The 22,612-nt window shown below is 43.1% G+C and overlaps 1 protein-coding gene across 1 annotated transcript in view; it reads left to right on the forward strand.

Annotated features, from left to right (window-relative positions):
- The window catches only part of LOC121849966 (acetyl-CoA acetyltransferase, cytosolic-like), a 236,732-nt gene that overhangs the window by 113,928 nt on the left and 100,192 nt on the right, over nt 1–22,612 (forward strand). The gene's annotated exons all lie outside the window — the stretch shown is intronic.

Genomic DNA, 22,612 nt, shown 5'->3' on the forward strand with positions numbered 1-22,612 from the left:
AAAACACCGATCGAGAACTGTAAATGAAAGATGAGATCTTTTGTTCCCTCGTGAATCTCCAATTTGTCACTTATTGCTTTAATACAACTTTATGCAGTTAGAGACATACCTTCTCCTAAGGGGGTAATTCACCCATTTACCTTTTACCAGTTTGCATTACCCTGAAGGTAAATATTCTTGGACCATTGGGAAATAACATCCAGTGTTGATAAGGATCTTCTCTAAGGTTAAAATTCCTTTAAGGTACTTTCTGAATGCTGATCTAGCTTTATTGGTAAAGAAGTGTATATTGTTCTCCATTTTCATTTACACCCTGACATTCGACACAAAATATGATATCTGGAGGAATTTTCATTTGTATTTGAAATTGATGGGATTGCCTGAAAGTCAACGTCTCATTGGATACTCTGAAGATATTAAATCGTCCACTTGGGCGGACTGCTCTAAGATGCACTTTGGCATGCAATGGTGAACCATCCTCATTGCTAATAGAGTTCCACAACTATTGATGTTAGTGTGTGCTTGTGTCCTAAATTTAATATTTCGTAATTAATGGAACAACTGGATAGGGGAAGGGGTACCAATTGTCAGGCCTTGCTTTCTTATATAATATGTGCTTTTTCACGCATTACGTATCTCAATGCATTATGGTGGAAGATGACACAAAATGGTAGTGCATGTCTCTTATGTGTTATCACTGAATTGCCTTTGTCACTGCCTCTGTTTAAAGGCATCCATGTCTTTGCTCTTGAATGTTTGTACTGGTGTTGGAGTGAAGTGTTTGCAGTAAGATTATTTGTTTGTTCAATGAACATTCAGCACTTTCAACCTTTGTATCAGTGGCAAAAATTAAATGCAAGTTACAAATTTGCAATCTTTTAGTCCTATTTAAATGAATAGTAAACTGTTACGAACCTACAGATGAATTAATAAAATTAACGACCAGTATTTTTATGCCACTAGATGTCACTACAACAACAACAACAAAATTACATTTATAGAGCGCCTTTCAGGTGGGGAGGAGGTCCCAAAGCGCTGAACAGTCAGATGTCGGGGCCCGAGCATGGGGGAGGGGTGGTGTAGGGGTGAGGGAAGGCAGAGAGGTGGGAGGGAGACCAAAGGCACGGTCGAAGAGAGGGGTCTTGAGACCGGCCTTGAAGGATGCAAGGGAGGAAGCGAGGCGAAGGGACCGTGGGATGGAGTACCAGAGTGTGGGGGCAGAGAGGCTGAAAGCCCGGCCACCGATGGTAGGGCGGGTCGGGCGGGAGACATGGAACAGGCCTGAGCCTGATGAATGGGCAGGTTGGTAGGGAATCAGCAGGTCAGAGAGGTAGGAGGGGGCAAGGCCATGGATGGCCTTGAAAGTGAGGATGAGGATCTTGAACTCGATCCTCTGGGGAATGGGGAGACAGTGGAGTCGGGTGAGGGTGGGAGTGATGGGGTCACGGAACCTGGTGCGCGAGAGTACACGAGCTGCAGAGTTTTGGATGATCTGCAGCTTGTGAAGGGAAGAGTTGGGAAGGCCGATGAGGAGGGAGTTCCCGTAATCAAACCCTGAGGTGACGATTGCGTGGGTGAAGGTTTCGGCAGCCTGAGGGGTGAGGCAGTGGCGGAGTCTGGCAATGTTGTGGAGGTGGTGGTAGGCAGTGCCGGTCATGGCGCGGATGTGGGGGAGAAAGGACAGTTCAGGGTCAAACAAGATACCCAGGTTCCTGACTGGCTTAGTGAGGTTGAGTGTGCAGTCGTGGAGGCTGATGCTGCCAGTGCCTGAGGTGTGGAGACGCTGGCGTGAGACAATCAGGATGGCCTCGGTCTTGCTGACGTTGAGTTGGAAAAGTTGGCCCTAGTCCAGGACTTGATGTTGGACAGGCAGTCGGTCAGGACCTCAGTAGTCCTGGAGTTCAGGGTGGAGGCAGAGAGGTAGAGTTGGGTATCATTCGCATACATGTGGAAATTTACCCCATGTCTGTGGATGGCGTCAACAAGGGGGAGCATGTAGAGGGTGAAGAGGAGGGGTCCGAGGACAGAGCCCTGAGGAACACCACACAAAGACAGTTCAGGGGCTGGAGGAGAAACCGTTTGCCGCGACGAAGTGGAGGCAGTGTGAAAGGTAGGACCTGAACCAGTCAAGGACAGAACCTTGAAGGTTGAGGTGGGAGGAGAGGCGGTGGAGGAGGATTGAGTGGTCCATGGTGTCAACACTAACACGTTTCAGTGTTGCACTTCCTAAATCCAAAACTAAAGAGCATAAATGTAAGATCGCCAGTGATATATCTAATAGGGAGCTTAGGAAGAAGTTCTTCATGTGTAGGGTGATGAGAATGTGCAGCTCACTGTCCAAATCTGTGGTTGAAGCAAATAGCATCAATGTATTTAGAGAGAAAATTTAATTCATACATGAAGAGAGAGTTAGAAGGGCAAAGGTGGGATGGGTCTTGTGTGGAGTTTAAACACCAGCACAGACTTGTTTAGCTGAATGGCCTGTTTCTATGTCATATCACTATGTAATTCCACGTAATAGTAAGCTATGCTTAGTCAAAGGTAAGAACATTCTCATCAACTGATTACAATAGTTTTTCATGATAAAGATGAACAGTCGATCATGATTAGAACATTTTGTAAAACAAATTTAATATCAGAATTAAGCTTCCTAGTTATTTAATGCACATTAACTTTCACATTCTTTTGCATTCATTATCTATTATGCATTCCAGATACTTGCAGGAAATCTAGACCCACTGGGTAGATGGTACATTGTTCAATGATACACTGCATGAACACATAGTACTCCTCTGCACATTTTATAGGGAATGGTTAGGTTGAACTGTGCAATCTGGAGGCAAATTATGGCTTGATGCTATCTTTGGAGCTACAATCAACCACCCAAAAAGTTTGAAAGAGTGACATTAAATATTGATACTGTATTTAGTTAATAACATAGTTCATGATTTGCACTTAGATCAGTGATTATGAGTGAGTAATGTAAATCAGAATTCTAGCATCACAACTTTCAACCGCTCTAAACTTCATTTTATCTGCATTCTCCATCTAAATGAGTTTACCTGGCCTGGGAGATCTTGTTGGCAACATTTGGTGCCTGGAAAGATGGCAATCCCTTCATTATGATTAATACTTTTTCACCCCACAAAAAGAAGAAACCTCACTTTCAACATTTTTTTCTCAGGAGAATTCATTTAAACTTTGCATGTGTGGATGGGAGAGAAAAAAACACTGCTGAAAGTTTTTAAAAATGTTACAAGTCAAAATAAAACTCTCTTTCAACAAGATATCCCAATGCTATTTTTCAATCCAGCCAAATTAATTCAGCCGCAGATCACTGTTTTCATTGATTTCTTTGATCAATATAAATTTCCTGGGTTAAAGGAGAGAAAAATGTCACTTTCCCAAGCTCAAAATGAACTGTTTAAGGAAACCTGAGGCCAAGGTTGGGTTTATATTATAATCCTTACATTTGATACAACACCTTTCACAACTGTCATGACACTCGTTTAGCTTCACAAGATATACTCTTAAAGTGTAATGATTTATACTTGTATGTTTAGGTGCCAATATGCACGTAGAAATGTCCCACAAATAGCAATGAAGTGAATGACAAATTTTATTTGGGGGATTGTTGGCCAGGTTACCAGGAGAAACAGCAACAATATTGTGCTTTTCACTTTGGGAGGACATCTCAAGAAACTTTCGAGTAGTGCTATGAGATCTTTAACATCCACCAGAACAAGCAGACATGACTCAGTTTACCATCTAATTCAAAGGATGGCCAACAATAAACATCTCCAGCAATGCCCTGGGGGTCAAAGTTACAATGTGGAACCTAAATCAACAACCTTCTGACTCAGGTGAGAATTGAGAATATTAGGAACTGAAACAAGCATTAAAAAACCTCAGCATCACTTAAGTTTAAGTTTCCTTTTGATGGATCAAGCAGATAAAATACCTAATAACTAAAAATTAGGCCAGGTGACAAAAAAATAAAAAAACAAAATGATGACGTTCAGGGGAGCTGATGAGGTTTATAATAATAATAATCCTTACACTTGATATAGCGTATTTTCACATCAGCGAGTCGTCTCAAAACGCTTCAGAGTTTTGAGACGTTACTTTACTTTATTAATTTATTTAATTTATTAATTTATTTAATTCACTTTACAGAGTTACTGTAAAGTGAATTGACTGTATATTTTGTTTGAACCCTAAACATTGTCCAAAACACTTTGAACACAGTTACGCAAGGTACCAAGTGCAAGATTCCTTTAAACCCAGAGACTGGCCAGCCCACTTTTACACCCACTGACACAGACCAATAACCAAGCTCTCACCACACGGACCGAGAAGCTGGAATGAATGTCTTTAACCTAACAGAAATTAATCCTCTGCCCTGGCTGTTTCTCAAAGTGTCTGTCATGAAGTGTTTGGCTATGCATACCCGCTCACCAGCAGGATTTCCATTATTACATATAACTGTTTTTCCAGGAGCAAAACTCTGCTCCCAAGGAAATAAAAAAACTATAATGTAATAATAATAATAATAATAATAATTCTTGCATTTGATATAGCGCTTTTCACGTCGGGAGGACGTCCCAAAGCGCTTCACAGAACGCACTGTAAAGTGAATTGACTGTATATTTGTGGGCGAACGCGGCAGCCAATTGCGCACAGCAATGTCCCACAAACAGTCGTAGATTGAAAATGACCAATTTATTATTGTTTTTTGTTTTGGAGGAATTAGGCGTGTGGAGTAAGGAAACTTGCCCAAGGTTTCGCCCTGCCTGGAATTGAACTCAGGTAATAATCCCTGCATGTGATGTAGCGCCTTATCACATTGTCGAGACACCTCAAAGTTTCACAGAATATACTATAAAGTGGATTGACTCTGTATTTTGTGGGAGAAATGCAGCCGTGGAGTGAGTGAACAATATTATTTGAGGGATTGTTGGCCAGGAGACTGTTAGAAACTCCCTTCTCTTTTCGAATAATGCCATGGGATCTTTAACATCCACCTGAACAGGCAGACAGGACCTTAGTTTCACGTTCCATCTGAAGGATGGAACCTGTGACATCGCAACACACACCACCAGTACTATGTTGAAGTGTCGTCTTAAACTATGTGATTCCCAATCCAAACAGGGCTTGAACCCGCAACGTCTGACTGAGAGGCAAGAGAGCTTCTACTGAATCAGGCTGACATACAAATTTCCTTCAGTGAAATAAAATAAACTGCTCCCAGAGAAATAAAACATAACTGCTCTGAATAAATAAAACAATTCTGCTTGGGTCCACTGGCTCCCCATCCCCCAGTGGATGGAGTTTAAGATTGTGGTCCTTACCTTTAAAATCCCTCCATAGTCTTAACCCACCCTAACTACCTCTCCGACCTACTCAAACCAACAAACCTGATCCCTCCCTCCACTTCTCACACTCAGCCTGTTTCACGTCCCCCATTCCACCACTGATGATCGTGTATTTGCCCCGACTCTTCATCCTGGAGTCCCTTTGACTTACCTCTTCCCTTATCTCCTTATAATAATAATAATCCTTGCATTTGATATAGCACTTTTCATGTCTTCTAGACGTCTCAAAGCTCTTCACAGAATATACGGTAAAGCGGCAGCCAATTGCACGCAGCAGTGTCCCAAAAACAGTTGTGAATTGAGAGACCAAATTTTTTTTTTNGAGTTTCCTTCTAGGTCTCCCTCAAGACCTTCCTCTTTGCCCGCGCTTTCAGCCATCTTCGCCCACCTCACACCCAAACCTTAGTCTGTCCGTGATCTTGGGGCGTCCTCCTGACGTGAAAGGCTTATATAAATGTAAATTTGTAATGTATTGTTTTCTAGTTACATTTGTGCTCACTTAGTAATCTTTTATGTCAACCGTAGCCCTGTTGTTATTTACCTTGTACTTTGTTTTGTAGCCTAGAGAAGTCGGATCACGGGATATTCTCCCGATGTGAAAGCGCTATACAAATGTAATTTTGTATTGTACTGTATCGTATTCTGGAGTTTTTAAATGGCCACCTGGACCATCTGCTGAAAGCCGTGAACGGATTACACCTCATCCTCTAAGTCCCATCAAGGAACGTTATTTGTTCCATAAAGACTGAGCGCTTTCAACCGTTACAACATCAATGACTTCTCATTGTATTGTCACTGGCAAAACTAAAAATGATGCGAAATATCCATTGCGATGTGTATCTCTGACAAAATATCTATTAAAACAAAGCATTTTCAACCACTGTAATCAATGATTGTGGAGTTAACAGCCTAAATGTGTCCCATTTTAAAATTTGCAATGTGACACATCACTGGGAAACATAAAGACGAATTAACATGCAAGGTAGAATTCAAATGTAAGAGACAGAGACGCAAAGTTTTCATCCTATTGCAGTGAATAGCTAACGATTTGAGAAACCATCATAGGCTGTGAATGAAATGAATTGTCGCTGCTGCTTCTTTGGCCGCTAGATGTCACTAAAGACTTTCTGCCTGAGCGACAGTACTGGTGACTGTGGCTGGTTTAGGATTGCGTTCTTAATTCGCATATTTCTGATCGTTGACCACGACCTTCTAGCAGTAGCAATCGGCGTGTGCTCAGCTAAACTTGTCAAAGTGAGGATATTCAATAAGGCGGGGGGGGGGGGGGGAAATAGTTGGGATTATAGTATAAGAATCATTAGTATTGATCATGTAGTGAATAGATGAATTAAGTAGAATACAATGCCATCCTGACCATCTGTGACCAGGGCTCCCTCTGCCTCCTCGTCCTCCTCGACCTATCTGCAGCATTTGATACGGTTGACTACGCTATCCTCCTCCACCGCTTGTCCTCCCACCTCAACTTTCAAGGCCCTGTCCTTGAGTGGTTTAGGTCGTACCTCTCCCACCGTCTTCACTTTGTCTCCTCAAATGGTTTTTCCTCCGGCCCCCGCACTGTCTCGTGCGGTGTCCCTCAGGGCTCTGTCCTCGGTCCCCTCCTCTTCACCCTCTATATGCTCCCCTTGGTGACATCATCCGCAGACATGGGGTTAACTTCCACATGTATGCGGATGACACCCAACTCTACCTTTCCTCCTCTACCCTCAACTCCACGACCACCGATGTCCTGACAGCTGCCTGTCCGACATCGAGTCCTGGACGAGAGACAACTTTCTTCAGCTCAACGTGCGCAAAACCGAGGCCCTCCTGATTGGCTCACGTCAGCGCCTCCGCACCTCAGGCGCTGACAGCATCAGCATCCAAGGCTGCACTCTCCACCTCTCAAAGCCGGTCAGGAACCGGTCAGGAACCTCCGCGCCACAACTGGCACCGCCTTCCATCACCTCCGGAACATCGCCAGACTACGGCACTACCTCACCCCTCACGCTGCTGAAACTCTGGTCCACGCCTTTATCACCTCAAGGCTGGACTATGGGAACTCTCTCCTCGCCGGCCTTCCCGGCACCTCCTCCACAAGCTGCAGGTCATTCAGAACTCTGCAGCTCGTGTACTGTCCCGCACCAGGCTTCGGGACCACATCACTCCCACCCTCGCTCACCTCCACTGGCTCCCCATCCCCCAGAGGATCGATTTCAAGATCCTCACCCTCACCTACAAGGCCATTCACGGCCTTGCTCCCTCCTACCTCTCCGACCTACTATCCCCCTACTTACCTGCCCGTACCCTCTGTTCCTCCGGCTCCGGTCTGCTCCACATCCCCCGCCCCAACCGCCCTACCATCGGTGGCCGGGCCTTCAGCCTCTCAGCCCCCAGGCTCTGGAACTCCATCCCCCAGTGCCTTCGCTGCCTCCTCCCTTTCCTCCTTCAAGGCCGGTCTCAAAACCTTTCTCTTTGACCGTGCCTTCAGCTCCCCTCTCGACTCTCTACCCCTCCTCGCTCCCTCCCTTCCCTCCCCTCACCCTGACCATTTCCCCCCGATGCTCGGGTCCTGACCCAACTGTACAGCGCCTTGGGACGTCCTCCCGACGTGAAAGGCGCTCTATACATGGAATCTTGTTGTTGTAAAAGAAATAAAAACTGCCATGTGACACACACACACTCACACACAGTCCTAGTAAAGAGGCACCGAGCTAGTAGTACAAGGGCATGTGACCCATGGCCAGGGAAGATAAGGATAGCTGGATCTAGAGAATGGATGGTAGGCCATCTGCGCTTACAAGGGCATGTGACGTACAGACAGGAGAGATAGGAACCTGGGATAATTGGACCAGGAGAATGGATGGGATACAAACTTATCAGAAAACTTAAAGTGAGCAGGTCCCATTGACAGAGTTAGAAAAAGGACTGAAGCTTCAGGGACATAGAGTCAGGTGGTTTGGTCAGGCTAGATAAGATGGAATAAGAGGAGTATTGTTCTCTTGCAGAAGATACTACGAGCTGGTACAAGGAGAAACAACTTGAAGATAGGAAAAGAATGCCAGGAAAGTGCAGAGAGTGTGAGAAAGAAGTCTTGGGAAAGAGTTAGAGCGTAGCAAAAAGGGATATATGAAAAAGGGTATAAAAATCGATAGCCAAAACTAGTTAGCAGAGAGAGAGAAAAAAAAGAGAAGAAAAGAGGAGAAGAACTGTGGGAAGAGCCGCAGGACCAGACTCGGAAGAGCCTCGAGAGGAGACTTGGAAGAGCCGGGGAGAAGAGCCTCTGGAGAGTCTCTGAGGAGCCTCTGCGGAGCCTCTGCGGAGCCTCTGAGGAGAAAGGTAGAAAGGGGAGAAAGTGAGAAAGAGAAGAGAAGGGAGTGAACCGGAAAGAGGATAAGTCCAGCTCTCGCCGGAGTTGACCTCAAAGAGGACAAGTCCGGCCTTAGACGTTTGCAGCCAGCAGCAAGCAAGAGACAGTATTTAACTTTTGTGCCAGCCTTAGAACTTCGTCACGACTTCCTGCCTGCTTGGTAGTATCTCTCCTACTTACTAAAACACGCACCCAACATACATACAAAACAGTTAAGAGATTATTTAGGCACATTTCATATATCACATCGTTTTTTTATATATGTTTAGAATTTTAGTGTTGAGTGTATTTTCTTAAGTCGTAATTTAGTAAGCTTTAGCAATGTACCTTGTTAAGATGTGCTTTAGTAGTCATTTAAGTGTGATGAGTAACGTGTCGGGTGTAATGTGATGCTTATGCTTGTGTGTCTTTATATTTGCTAATAAAGCGATTTAATAATATCCTTAGTGTGGTTTCTGATAAATACTTGAACCCAAAATTTCACAGGGGGTCTCTATCCTGGTTTGTGGAATTCATTAGGGAGTCCTGGAGCTCACGGTTAGGGCACACACCTTTTAATTAGTTGGATAAGAGTGCATAGCAGTGAAGATTTTTATACACACCCTTTTCTTATCTATTTCTGATTTTCCCCGAAACAGAAAAACCTTTCTCACTCGATTTGGGCAGGGCAGGGGTGGGGGGGAGGGGGGGGCAAGGATCTGTAACTAAAACTTCCATCCTTGGGGCTTTGGATTTACTAAATAAGAAATTAACAAGAGGCTATCCCAAGATAGACAGCTGTAAGCTAGAAATATCCCTTCAAGATGGTCTGCCTTATTTGTACTCTAAAGTTAAAACATTGTTTCAAAGCTTGCAATGTATGCAATTCCTGTTGCGTAGTAATTACTGCCCTCGCCACACAACCGAGAGATCCAGGTTTGATTCCGGGTGGGGCGAAATTTTAGGTAAACTTCCTTACTCCACACGCCTCTGTTTACCTAGCAGTAAATAGGAACCCGGTTGTTAGTCGATTGGCGGATCGCTTTTCGTGGGCAATAATTCCTTAAAAAAATAATAAATTGGTCACTTCAATCCAGGACTCTTTGTGGCACACTACTGTGTGCAATTGGCTGCAGCATTTCACCCACAAAAAACATACAGTCAATTTACTTAACAGTATATTCTGTTAAGCACTTTGAGACATCTCGAAGACTTGATGAGGCACTAAATCAAATGCAAGGATGATTATTATTATTGTTAATAGTAGGAATGTATTCCTCAGAAGGTTCATGGGACTGAGGAGCCTTCTGGCTGTGGGCACCTTGCTTGATGGCCTCAAAAATTTTCTGACTGCCCATAGCTTCTCAGTGGTGATTGAAATACGTTAGGACTTGAATTTCAAAGATGGAAGAGATACATTTACTTACAATGCTCTCTGCTCGTTTTCCAAAGTTTGTCAATTACATGACATTAGTATGGGGATCAGAATAGCGCAGCGATTAATCATGCGATTCAGTCGCTTGTGGACCCTTTGCTTTTCAATTCCATTGCTTCTGTGTCAAAAAAGTTGATAGTACAATACAGGATGATAGCAGGTCAGAATGACTAATATCCCTTGTGCTCCTAGTGATTATGCCATGGTACACAGCCGTGTGAAGGATATTGCTGAGCATAAACCTGGCAAGAGCTCCAAAGAAAAGCTAATAGCTCTAGCATTGAAAAAGACTTTGCTGCTGAGGACTGTTGATTTGATGCTGACATGATACATTATGTGGCTTCATCAATATTGTGCTGACAAAGCTCAGCTAATCCTTCACGCCAAACACTGGCTTTGGTTTGCACAGGCTTTCACCACTTATGCTTTTTTCATTTGGTACAATTAATCTTGAGACTTGTCAGCATTACCTCAATAAAAGACTGTCAGGGAGATGTACAAATCCAGGGAGGCAAGAACAGAGATAAGTTGTTGTGCTGACATATATTACAAGGTACCCAGGGACCACATTCTTGAAATGTAGTTTGGAATTGTGGTGGAAGATAAAATCTATCCAATGGATGAAGTTTCTGATACTTATAACCAACTAGCTGTATCGTTACAGTCAGGGATCGGGGGTGGGGGGCCGCAGGGGGCAGGGTTGGGATGAGGGAAGGCAGAGAGGTAGGAGGGTGGCTGAAGGCACGCTTGAAAAGTACAGCCAGCCTGGCCCATTAGCAGGACCTGGAAGGGCAGATCAATCACTGGCAGGGAGTCATCCTACTCAGCTCCTGTTAACCCTGCAAACCAAAGCCCTAATGGGTTAGGGTGGTCCTAGCTGGACAAGTAGCGGGAAAGTGTGCCAGACAGTGTTATCACTGGCAAGCTCCGCAGTTGTAGCTGGTTAGACTCCAGCAGTACCCGAACGCACACTCTGGGGTCCACAAGCTTTGGCTCTTGCCAACCTGCGCCTAATACTTTCCACAATTAGGTACGCAGGAAGCGAGCGAACATTCCATTCCAACAATTTTATCTCTGGGATTTCCACGTGTTGGTGGGATGCATGGAATTCACAGTTTGTTTTGGATACTCTTAAACATTGTGATGGGTTTCCGCATGTGTCAGGCTCCCGGCTGACTCAAAAAAAAAGAAACCCATGATTCTTACAAAACACGAAAAAAAATCCAGCAGTTGCAATCCAAGGAAATAACAATTAACCCAACAATCCTGCTTGTAATTTTCTTAAATCAGATTTTATGTACTTGAAGTTTGCTTCTTTGGTCAGATGACAAGTTCATTCCACTCACAAAGGAAAATGGATTATAATACACATCCTGCACTGTAGGGCAAGCCACAGTAAATGCATTTTTAAATGATTATGCACCAAAAGGCATTGCCTTTGATCCACTTTTTGATCTTATGATGCTGGTCTGTGAGAGTCAAAACCCATCAGTTGTGCTTGCGTCTGCAAATTAAACTGAAGCATTTGGAAATCTAAGCCCAGAAGTTGTAACTTCCAATTCTTACTCTCATATGTGGACATGAATCCATTATCTACCAGGTTGCTGGACAGAGCACTGCGCAGGAACAGAACATTTGTTCTGTTAATCATGGAGCTACCCTGCAAATTGTTGGACAGTCTGGATATTGGAACACTCCTTACTTCAAACTGCAGGAATAAATGAGTCAGTGAGGCTTGAAAAAAAGGATTGAAAACTGGAAAGAAATTTTCGAGAATGTTTAGTTGGTTAAACCTTTAAACAGCAGTAACCAACACACACACTGGGATCTCCTCTTAATTTGGCTCTTACCAGCCTGCGCTTAATGCGCTCCAGAGCAGAGTAAGCAGGGTGTGCCCAACAACAAAAACAACTTGCATTTGTATAGTGACCTTGATGCGGTATCTCAGAGTCCCTCCAGAGTGCGTATTCCATTCCAGAGGCCCTAAAATTTTCATGTGTAGGTGGCAATGCAGGTGAAACTCTGCCTGGTCTGAATACTCTTTCAGTATGAAGTCCTGTAGCTTAGTGGATAGAGCACTCACCTTGTAAATGAGATGACCTGGGTTCAATTCCCAGCAGGGCAAAACGTTGGGCAAGTTTCTTTACTCCACATGCCTCTATTTACCTATCAGTAAGTAGGAACCTGGTTGTCAGTTGATTGGCAAATCGCTTTTCCGGGAGAAATAATTATTTTTAAAATAATAATAATTTGGTCAATCAACCACGACTGTTTGTGAGTCACTGCTGTGCACAATTGGCTGCCGCTTTTCACCCACAAAATATGATGTTAATTCACTTCACAGTGTATTCTGTGAAGTGTTTTGATTTGTCTCAAAGACATGATAAGGCGCTATATCAAATGCAAGGATTATTATTATTGTCAGAGGTCCCTTATTATTATGGTGATGGGTTTCCGCATGTGTAGGCACCCATCTGTCCAATACAAAAAAAATTAATGTTTGATATACAAGGCATTTGATGTTCTCTGTCATAAAGAGAAAAATCTTGGGGGCTCTCGTGTCAACTTCATTTTCTACATCTGTTGAATTATGGGCAAAATGGATGAAACCAAATAGCTACATATCTAGCTATGCTATCTACATAGAATCTGAAAGAAAGGTGGTTTAGCTCTGTAATTACTTATTAATGCTAACAAGTCATCTCTGCTTAGCATTTTATTTGTTGAAATAATGTGCATATGCCCACAAATATGCAGTCAATTCATTTTACAATATATTCTTTGAAGCGCTTTGAGACATCTAGAAGATGTGAAAAGCACTACACCAAATGCAAGAATAATTATTATATTATTGTAACATCTAGACTTTGAAATCTTTGCCCTGAGTGTGCACCCTTAATTCCACATCAAACTATTAATAGTCCTTTATTGAAGCTATTCGAGTAAAATATTTTATGCACTTTATAGAGATTAAGAGTTACAAACACTGCATTTAATCCCATGTGTTGACCTCTGCTAAAGTTTGTCTTAAAGGATAAAAGGCTTTCTGAGTGAACAATAACAGCTCCATCAGTTACAAAGGAAGTTGCACAGGCCAGAAGGAGGTCAAATGATTTCCTGTCACTGCAGAAATCCACTCACTCTTTCCTGTGCTGTTCATACACTTGTTCTAGTTGAGGAACTGAGTAGTGTTGCTGATTGATAGATGTCTAATAACTGCAAGTAGCGAGCTAAAAAGATGGAAAGGTAATGTGTAACCGGAGTAACTTCATTTCTGACATAACATTGTAGCACTTTTAGGACAGGAAAGATCATCAGAGTGATTTGATTGAAGAAAGCTCTTCAGCCATTTTGTTTCATCCATTTTGCCCGCAAAATATACAGTCAATTTATTTTACACTATATTCTGTGAAGCACTTTGAGACATCTTGAAGACGTGATAAGGCGCTATTTCAAATGCAAGGATTATTATTATTATCTTTCCAGAATACCCATCCCAGTGTTCTCCCAGAAAGAATTATGATTAACATCCGTTGCTATTGATGTCACTGGGGAAACTGACTCAAGAGTAATTAATGAGGGTGTTAATTAATAGCAGCAGACAGACTGCTATCAGTGAGCCCTCTGTATTAATGATTTTCACACTGCATGTTAACTCATCTTCTTGTATCATCTCATTGTACCCAATGGCCAAAAAAAGCATTTAAAGAAAATCAATATAAATTGGATCAAATGCATAGTTCTTCCAGCAAGATGACACAGACAATATGGGCCAAATGGCCTCCCCTCTGTATTATAATCCTTGCTGTATTGTAAAATTGAATAATAAAAAAATCCTTGCATTTGGTATAGCACTTTTCATATCAGGAGGATGGCTCAAAGCGCTTTACAGGATTTACTGTAAAGTGGAATGCCTGTGCTTTGTAGGAAATCGCGTCAGCCAATCTGCGTACAAGATTTATTAATGGATTTGCAGACCCAGTGTAAGATGTGGAATCACAGGGGACAACAAGGGTCTTACAAAGAAAGCTTGATAGGGTATGCATATGGACTGATACTTGGTAAATTAAGTTTAATATTAATAAATGCAAGATACTACATATAAGGATCTAAGAATAGGAAACCCAAATGCTTTGTGGATGCCATTGAAATTGCCAAGGGGGAAACTAAAATAAATCTAGGGGTGTTAGTTGACTCATTGTTCTCTACATCAAAAGAGTGTGAGGCAGCAAAAAAACAAGGCAATCAGGATGCTGAATATTGCTAAATCAGTTGATCTTAGATCCCTAGACGTCATTCTTAGGCTGTACAGTGCTCTGCAGCTCAGTGGTTAGAGCACTCGCTTTGCAAGCGAGACACCTGGGTTCAATTCCAGGCAGGGGGCGAAACCTTGGGCAAGTTTCCTTACTCCACACAGAGCCTAATAATAATCCCTCCAAAACCAAACAATAATAGATTGGTCATTTTCAATCCACGACTGTTTGTGGGACACTGCTGTGCGCAATTAGCTGCCGGGTTTCACCCCAAATATACAGTCAATTCACTTTACAGCATATTCTGTGAAGCGCTTTTGAGACGTCTGGAAGACATGAAAAGTGCTATATCAAATGCAAGGATTATTATTATTATTATGGTCACTGTGACATTAGGGGGCTTTCTAGTCCCTAGAGTCAGTATAGAATTCTGACAAAAGATCTGAAACATTAACTCACTTTCCTCTCTCCATAGATGCTGCCTGACCTGCTGAGTGTTCCCAGCGACTTTTTGGTTTTTATTTCAGATTTCCAGCATCTGCAGTATTTTGCCTTTAGTTTTTCAATGTTATGGTTTGATTTTCAAAAAAATAGATTCCTCATAACTATGACATTCATGTTTCGTACTTGACTTTTAACTTGTCTATCCCTGTTCAGCTTTCACTGTATGTGGGTTTGGAATACAGCATTATGATACCCTCTTTGAAATGATGATTCAGTGGCTTGGGAGTTACAGGCTGTGTTTAAACCGGGTTTCAAATCCCAAGGCTTTGTGTGTTGCTCACATCATCCTTCATAGTTGCGATGAGTGCAGGCAGCCGGCTCTTATTTAAGTCAAGGGGATGGTGGTCCTGATAGGGTTGGGGGGTTGTTAGTTGTTGTGTGTTGGTTTCTCTTTATTTGAGATATTTGGTAATCTTAGAAGTAATCTGATGGTGTATTTTAGTGCAGAGAAAGGTTATGTTAATGTGGTCTCCACTGAGGGACAATCAGGTGAAACAAAAAATCACTACAAATAAGCCTTAGATCGAAGGCTGTGGCATTTTTCTCCTGCTCTTGGGAAGATTTAGTTTATTCAGAAATAAAAACAGCAAAGTGAAAGCTTCAATATTGTAAAAAAAAGTCTTCCTCAGAGTGTGATTATTAACCCCTCAAGTTTGTTCAACTGAGCAGGGGCTAACAACCATCATTAAAGTGGTGGATTCCCCTCCTCACAGGAGATCCACAGGACCCCCTCTAACAATCAATGGCAGAAGAGATGGCAAATGCTGATTTGCTTCCGCTTGAACAGCAAATTCAGAATGATGCTGAAGGAAGAGGCCAGAGAATGAAATAGATGCTCCTTATTGCTTCTTCTGTACTTTGGTGGCTTTTTAGAGATTGAGTTAACTCTTCCCATCCCTTTTTGAGAATCCCATTAATTGAATAATAACTCTTGCATTTGATATAGTGCTTTTCACGGCTTCTTTCGTTTTTCAACCAAAATTTAAAAAAACAAGCACATGAACCAAACAAATGAATGCATCATTAGAAAAAGCAGCTTCAACAATTAACCAATTAAAATAATTATCATCAAACATTCAACAAAGAGACGATTTTGATGTTAAAAATTATTGAAAGTTGGTTCCTTTTACCTCTCCCCCTGTAGGATTTAAAACCATATTTGCAATCTAGGTTTTGTTTCCCAAATGTTTTATTAAGCGCTCTGAGCAGCTGCCCCACGTGAAGGGCAATTTGTTGTTATCTGAGGAATACTCGATGGATAAAGAAGTCCTGCTGAGTTTATGGAAAGACGGCAGCATCATAAATAAAATAGTACACAACAACACGTGCAGCAGGCCGGAGCTTGCTGAGCGGAGGGAGCAGGCGGGTTGGTAGGGGGTTAGGAGGTCGCAGAGGTAGGGTGGGGCGAGGTAATGGAGGGCTTTGTAGGTGAGGACCAGGATCTTGAACTGGATCCTCTGAAGGATAGGGAGCCAGTGGAGTTGGCCGAGAATGGGGGAGATGGGGTCACGGAGTTTGGTGCGGGAGAGGACACAGGCGGCAGAGTTCTGGATTATCTGCAGCCTGTGGAGGGAGGAGTTGGGAAGGCGGACGAGCAGGGCGTTTGCATAGTCGAGCCTGGAGGTGATGAAAGCATGAACAAGAGTTTCAGCGGCCTGAGGGGTGAGGTAGTGGCAGAGTCGGGTGATATTAGGGAGGTGGGGGAAGGCAGAACGGGTCATGGCTTGGATGTCGGGAAGAAAAGACAGTTGAGGGTCGAACAAGACACCTAGGTTCCTGACTGGCGGTGAGTTGAAGTGTGCAACCATGGAGGTTGATGTTGCCAGAGCCTGAGGTGCAAAGGCGCTGGCGCGAGCCATCAGGAGGGCCTCAGTTTTAGGATTTTATTAGGATTTTAGAGAAGGAAGCATTGTAATACCAGTGTCTGAAGTCAAAAGGATTTGTTAATCCAGTGATAAGCAGTAAAACCTCACTATATTAACCCTCCAGTGTTGGAATGGGGCAGGAGCAGTCTCAGTTACTATACAAATTGATCCTAAATTACATTATGATGTTCAATGTGTGTATTTTTTTAAAAAAAGCACTTGGCATTAATTGCATTCCAGTTATAAAGATCATTTAAAATTCTCAGAAAACAGTTTTCTCTCTCTCTCTCTCTCTCTGTGATTCAATGAGCTGCAAGTTTATACTACTACTAATAATAATAATCCTTGCATTTGATATTGTGCTTTTCACATCTTCTCGACATCTCAAAGCGCTTCACAGAATATGCTGTAAGGTGAATTGACTGTATATTTACGGGTGAAACGCGGCAGCCAATTGCGCACAGCAGTGTCCCACAAACAGTCATAGATTGAAAATGACCAATTTATTATTGTTTTGGAGGGATTATTATTTGACGTGTGGAGTAAGGAAATTTGGCCAAGGTTTCGCCCTGCCGTAATTGAACCCAGGTGTCTCGCTTGCAAGGCGAGTGCTCTAACCACTGAGCTACAGGACTCCACGAGTTTGCATAACGTTGTGTCTTTCGAAGGTTAGAAATGAAAGTCTACAGTTTATCAGAATCAGCTTTGGATTTGTGCCATTATAAGCTTGTTCTCACTTAACTTAATTTGTTCCTAAATGGTACCTCTAAGGTGTCCAAATTCAAAACAAAAAAAAAATCAGGAAAACAAAATAGTTGAGAAGACAATCTTGGCAACATTTAACAGAACTGATTCTCAGAGAGAAGCAAGACTGCAAGACGCTGTATTTCAGTTCCAGATCAGTGGGTGAGTCTCAATGTCTTGCTGTGAAATGTAAACCACCTGCACAAAATTAATATGCAGTGTGAGGAAACTGAATTGCCTTTGATTCATCCCATTTATTTTCTGCCCAACATCCTGGAGAAGGTATCAATCAGTGTGAGATTCTTTGTCTTTTCAACAGTTGGATGAGACTTCTGATATCATCCATCAAAGACTCGTGGAGCTCGAGGATGCATCATTAATAATAGGAGAGACGTCACTGTCAACAGCTTGGAGCTGCTCACTAGCATATTGATAAAGCAAAGGGAGAAGAAGCAAGAAGCAATCCTGTTAAATTGATGTGGTGAAGACAAGAGGGACAGAACTAACACATTTTGATGCAATGGTAATCTTAGGATTTTAGGAATTTTGTGATAGAATTGTTTACAGCACAGAAGAAAGCAATTCTTTGTCAATCCCAGACCTTTTAATATCAATTTTTCTGATCCATTTTTTCCCTTCTTCCTCACCTTTCGTCTAGTTCTGATCAATGCACTTCGACAGATTCCAGTTGCTCGCTCAGTTCAAACCTGTCCTCACCCAATATCCATACACACACACCTTCCATCTCTTGTCAAGGAGACTGAAAATGTACAAAGGTTGATCCTTTGATACCAGATAAAAGTCTGTTCAGTTCGTTTAAAGTGGCTCTGCAGATTGTGACCTGCAACTTCAGAAAAAAAGTACAGTAACATGGCCCTGTGTGGACAGCAGTGTATGTAACTGAGCTCAACCAGTCTTCATCAGCGTCCACCTGACCAGATAGATGGGACCTCTGACAATGCAACACTCCCGAGTATTGAACTGGAGTGTCAGCTTAGAGAATGTGCTTCCGAGTCCCCACATGGGGCTTGAACGCACAACCCCAAATAATTCCCCACATGCAAAGTGAAAAAGTGTATGCTGCTGACACAATATAACAAGCCCTGGATGGACTCTGGATGATACATCCTAGGTATTCTGATGGAATGAGCTGGTTAACCAGTCACTTGCCTTCGATGTGCTATTGTGCATGCTATGGTGAATGACTGATTTGATACAGTCATTAACAAGTGTGTTCATCATTAAATCCTGTTTCCCTTCCATTCCTACTCATTCGTGCTCTGGATAATGGTCACCATTGACAGCTGTGACCCAATTTACAGATATTCTTTTTCAACCAACTCTTACATAAATCAAAATATCTGGCCAGCTATTTATTTTTAATTGTTTCTTCCTACTGCGCTTGCAACTGTGTTCAGAAGCAAATTATTCAAGGATTTACTGATCATGAAATCTGTATCTGTAGGTCTTAATACAGTAGAATGACCTATACAGTACTTATGTAGCGATAGTTAAACAGTTACACAGTTATTAACAACAACAACAACAAGATTACATTTGTATAGCGCCTTTCATGTCGGGAGCACCTATTTAAGTGTTTGACATTAGGCTTTTCCAGAACTGAACCAATCACAGAAATTTACATCACAGAATTGATAGCTTTCTCTGAAAGCCAGTGCTATTCCCTGCCCCGCCCTATTTCCATACTCCTTCAAGCCTCTATCTTTCACATGCCAGTCTTCTTTCTTCTTGAAACCCACAAATGGACTCTGCCTCTCCCACTTTACTTGGAACGGCATTCTACGTCCCTTCAACTCTCTTTGTGGTGTGACGGACTGGATAAAATTGTGTGGGTTAAGGATCTTCTGAGAATTTCTGATCATAGACCAGATCAATCAGCCAGGACATCGAGGGCCACATTTTGCCCAGTCAATTCACTCTACAGTGTATTCTGTGTAGCGATTTGAGACATCTCAATGACATGACAAGGTGCTTTATGAAGCACTTTGAGACGTCTCGGAAGATGTGATAAGGCGCTATTATCAAATATCAAGGATTACTATTATTATTTCAAATGCAAGGATTGGTATTATTATCATTGCCCAAAAAGCTGTTTGTTTAGGACTTTGGAAACGACCAAGTAAAATGCTCCCCCACAATGTTAAACATCCTAATTCAGTCAGGGTGGAGGCTATAATGACAGTGGACATGAAAAGAAACCTGCAAGAGCTGGGAATCTGTGGGTCACCTGCAAGTTTTAGAATACTGTAAGTCTATTTACATTTTACAACCAGACCATACAACACAGCACTGTTTTGCATAAAAATATTCTCCAAACTACTGGATTATGAATGGCAAAAGGTTACTTCCTAAAACTGATATCATCGTGAGTTTACCATCTAATTTATAACAGTGGTAAAAGAAATACAAAACTTGCAACAAAGGGAATACTGAAAACCTGACCTGAAGGTTCTCAAAGTAATTTTTGATTGAACACAGCAAACTGAAAAGTGGGTATTGTTAAAATCACCAATTTTATTTTATTTCCAATGAAGGGGGGGGGGGGGGGCGGGCTCGACTTCCAAAAAGATATGTGGTCAAAGGACATCAATGTAGTGACAGGAAAAGGCACCAAGAGACATTGTTCTTTTGTAAGGAATAAGGACTGCTTCTCTTTTCCTTAAGATAATTTGGACGGAAATGATTTATGCATTTACAATAGAGAATAAGGGATCAATTCTGAGTGATTATAAAGCTCCATAGTCTAATTGAGGCATTTGTACAAGAGACTCATGCAGACAATTAGCTGCTTATCTGAACTGCTGACAAACAAAAAACAAGGTGCCAGAGAGCATTTTCTGGGTTGCACACCGCTTCCTACCCTCATTTAATCACTCAGTTTTGGTGCTGACTGTGGCTGCCAGTGCTATTGCCTGGATCAGTGATAACATTCACACAAAAGGATTAATAGCCTGTGACATCACTGCTGCAGATTAACCCAGAAATAATCTTTTATTCGTTGCTGGGAACTTCAGCAACCAGTACACTGTACTATACACACCAGGGCAGCACTTTGCTGAAACAAGCAATCGTTTTGCAGCCCATGTCGTTTCCCGCACCAGGCTCCGCGACCCTATCACCCCCATCCTCGCCCAACTCCACTGGCTTCCCATCACGCAGAGGATACAGTTCAAGATCCTGGTCCTCCCCTTCAGAGCTTTCCATGGCCGTGCTTCCCCCCCCTACCTCTGCGACCTCCTAACCCTCCACCAACCTGTCCACTCCCTCCGCTCAGCGGACTCCGGCCTACTTCATGCCCCCAGCCCCAACATTTGCGGGCGGACCTTCTGATGATTGGGCGGTCGGGCTGGAGACCTGGAGCATTGGAGGCAATGAACAGGTTGATAGGGAGGTCAGAGATGAAGGAGAGGGCAAGGCTGGGGAGAGCCTTGAAGATGAGGACGAGGATTATGAATTCTATCCTCTGAGGGATGGGGAGCCAGTGGACCCGGGCGAGGTTGATGGGGTCATGTGGTCTGGTGTGGGAGAGGACACGAGCTGCAGAGTTCTGGATGATCTGCAGCTTGTGGAGGGAAGAGTTGGGGAGGCCGACAAGGAAGGAGTTTCCATAGTCAAGCCTTGAGATGACAAATGCGTGTATGAGGGTTTCGGCGGCCTGAGGGGTGAGGCAGTGGCGGAGTCGGGCAATGTTGTGGAGGTGGGGGAAGGTAGAGCGGGTCATGGCACGGATAAGGGGGAGAAAGGACAGTTGAGGGTCGAACAGGCTCATTCACAGCTCTTGGGTACATTTAGTATAATAACAAGAGCCTCAGCAGTTCAGAGGAAAACATTGCGAGTAATTCTTTGAGGCACTAAAAACAGCTGCAATCACCTCCACCCTGAAAAACCCTTCCTTGGACCCACCCCTGCCTTCTAACTATCAGCCCATCTCCAACCCCCGTTTTCTTTCGAAGGTCCTCAGAAGAGTTGTTGCTTGCCAGCTTCACTCATTCTTCTACCACTCCCTTCACGAGCCCCTCCATTCCAGTTTCTGTGCTGCTCACAGCATGGAAACTGCTCTGATCAAGGTGACAAATGACATTTGTCTGCCTCCTCATCCTCCTCAATCTCTCTGCTGCCTTCAATACGGTGGACCACTCCATCCTCCTCTACCGCCTCTCCTCTCACCACAACCTTCAAGGTTCTGTCCGTGAATGGTTCATGTATTGCCTCTCACACCATCTCCAATTTGTCTCAGCCATCGATTTCTCTTCCAGCCCCCGCAGTCTTGTGTAGTGTTCCTCAGGGCTCTGTCCTCGGCCCCCTCCTTTTCAACCTCTACATGCTCCCCCTTGCTGACATCATCCGCAAACATGGGGTCAACTTCCACATGTACGCAGATGACACCCAACTCTATATCTCTGCCTCCACCCTCGATTTCAGGGTCTGTCAGATTGACTGTCTGACATCAAGTCCTGGACGGTAGCCAACTTTCTACAGCTGAATGTCAGCAAGACTGAGGCCCTCCTGATTGGCTTCGTACCTGGGCGAAGAACCCTCCTCTTCGACTGTGCCTTCAATTACCCTCTTTCCCCCCCCGGCCATCCACCCTCCCCGATACTGACCCCCAGCTCAAGTCCGAAACATTGACTGTCCAGCGCCTTGGGTTGTTAGTCGATTCAAAGATTGCTTTTCCAGTGGTAATAATCTCTTAAAAAAAACTAATAATAATTTGGTCATTCAATCCACAACGGTTTGTGGGAAACTGCTGTGCACAGTTGACTGCTGCGTTTTGCCCATTAAATATACAATCAATTCACTCTACTGTGAAGAGCTTTGAGATGTCTCAAAGACGTGATAAGGTGCTATATCAATTGCAAGGAATATTTTATTATTTAGAAGCATTCAAGGAATGGTACATCTGGGATCCCAGGTTTGTTCACAGCTGTTGGGCACATTGAATATAACAACAAGAGCCTTGGCAGTTCAGAGGAACTCATTGCAAGTAATTCTTTGAGGCACTGTTTTGTGTTTAATTAATGAGTTACATTTACAACCAGAATTACAAGTACTAGATTTCCATTCAATAG

The sequence above is a fragment of the Callorhinchus milii genome, unplaced genomic scaffold, assembly GCF_018977255.1.
Source record: "Callorhinchus milii isolate IMCB2004 unplaced genomic scaffold, IMCB_Cmil_1.0 Scaffold1, whole genome shotgun sequence".
In the NCBI taxonomy this organism is placed as follows: domain Eukaryota; kingdom Metazoa; phylum Chordata; class Chondrichthyes; order Chimaeriformes; family Callorhinchidae; genus Callorhinchus; species Callorhinchus milii.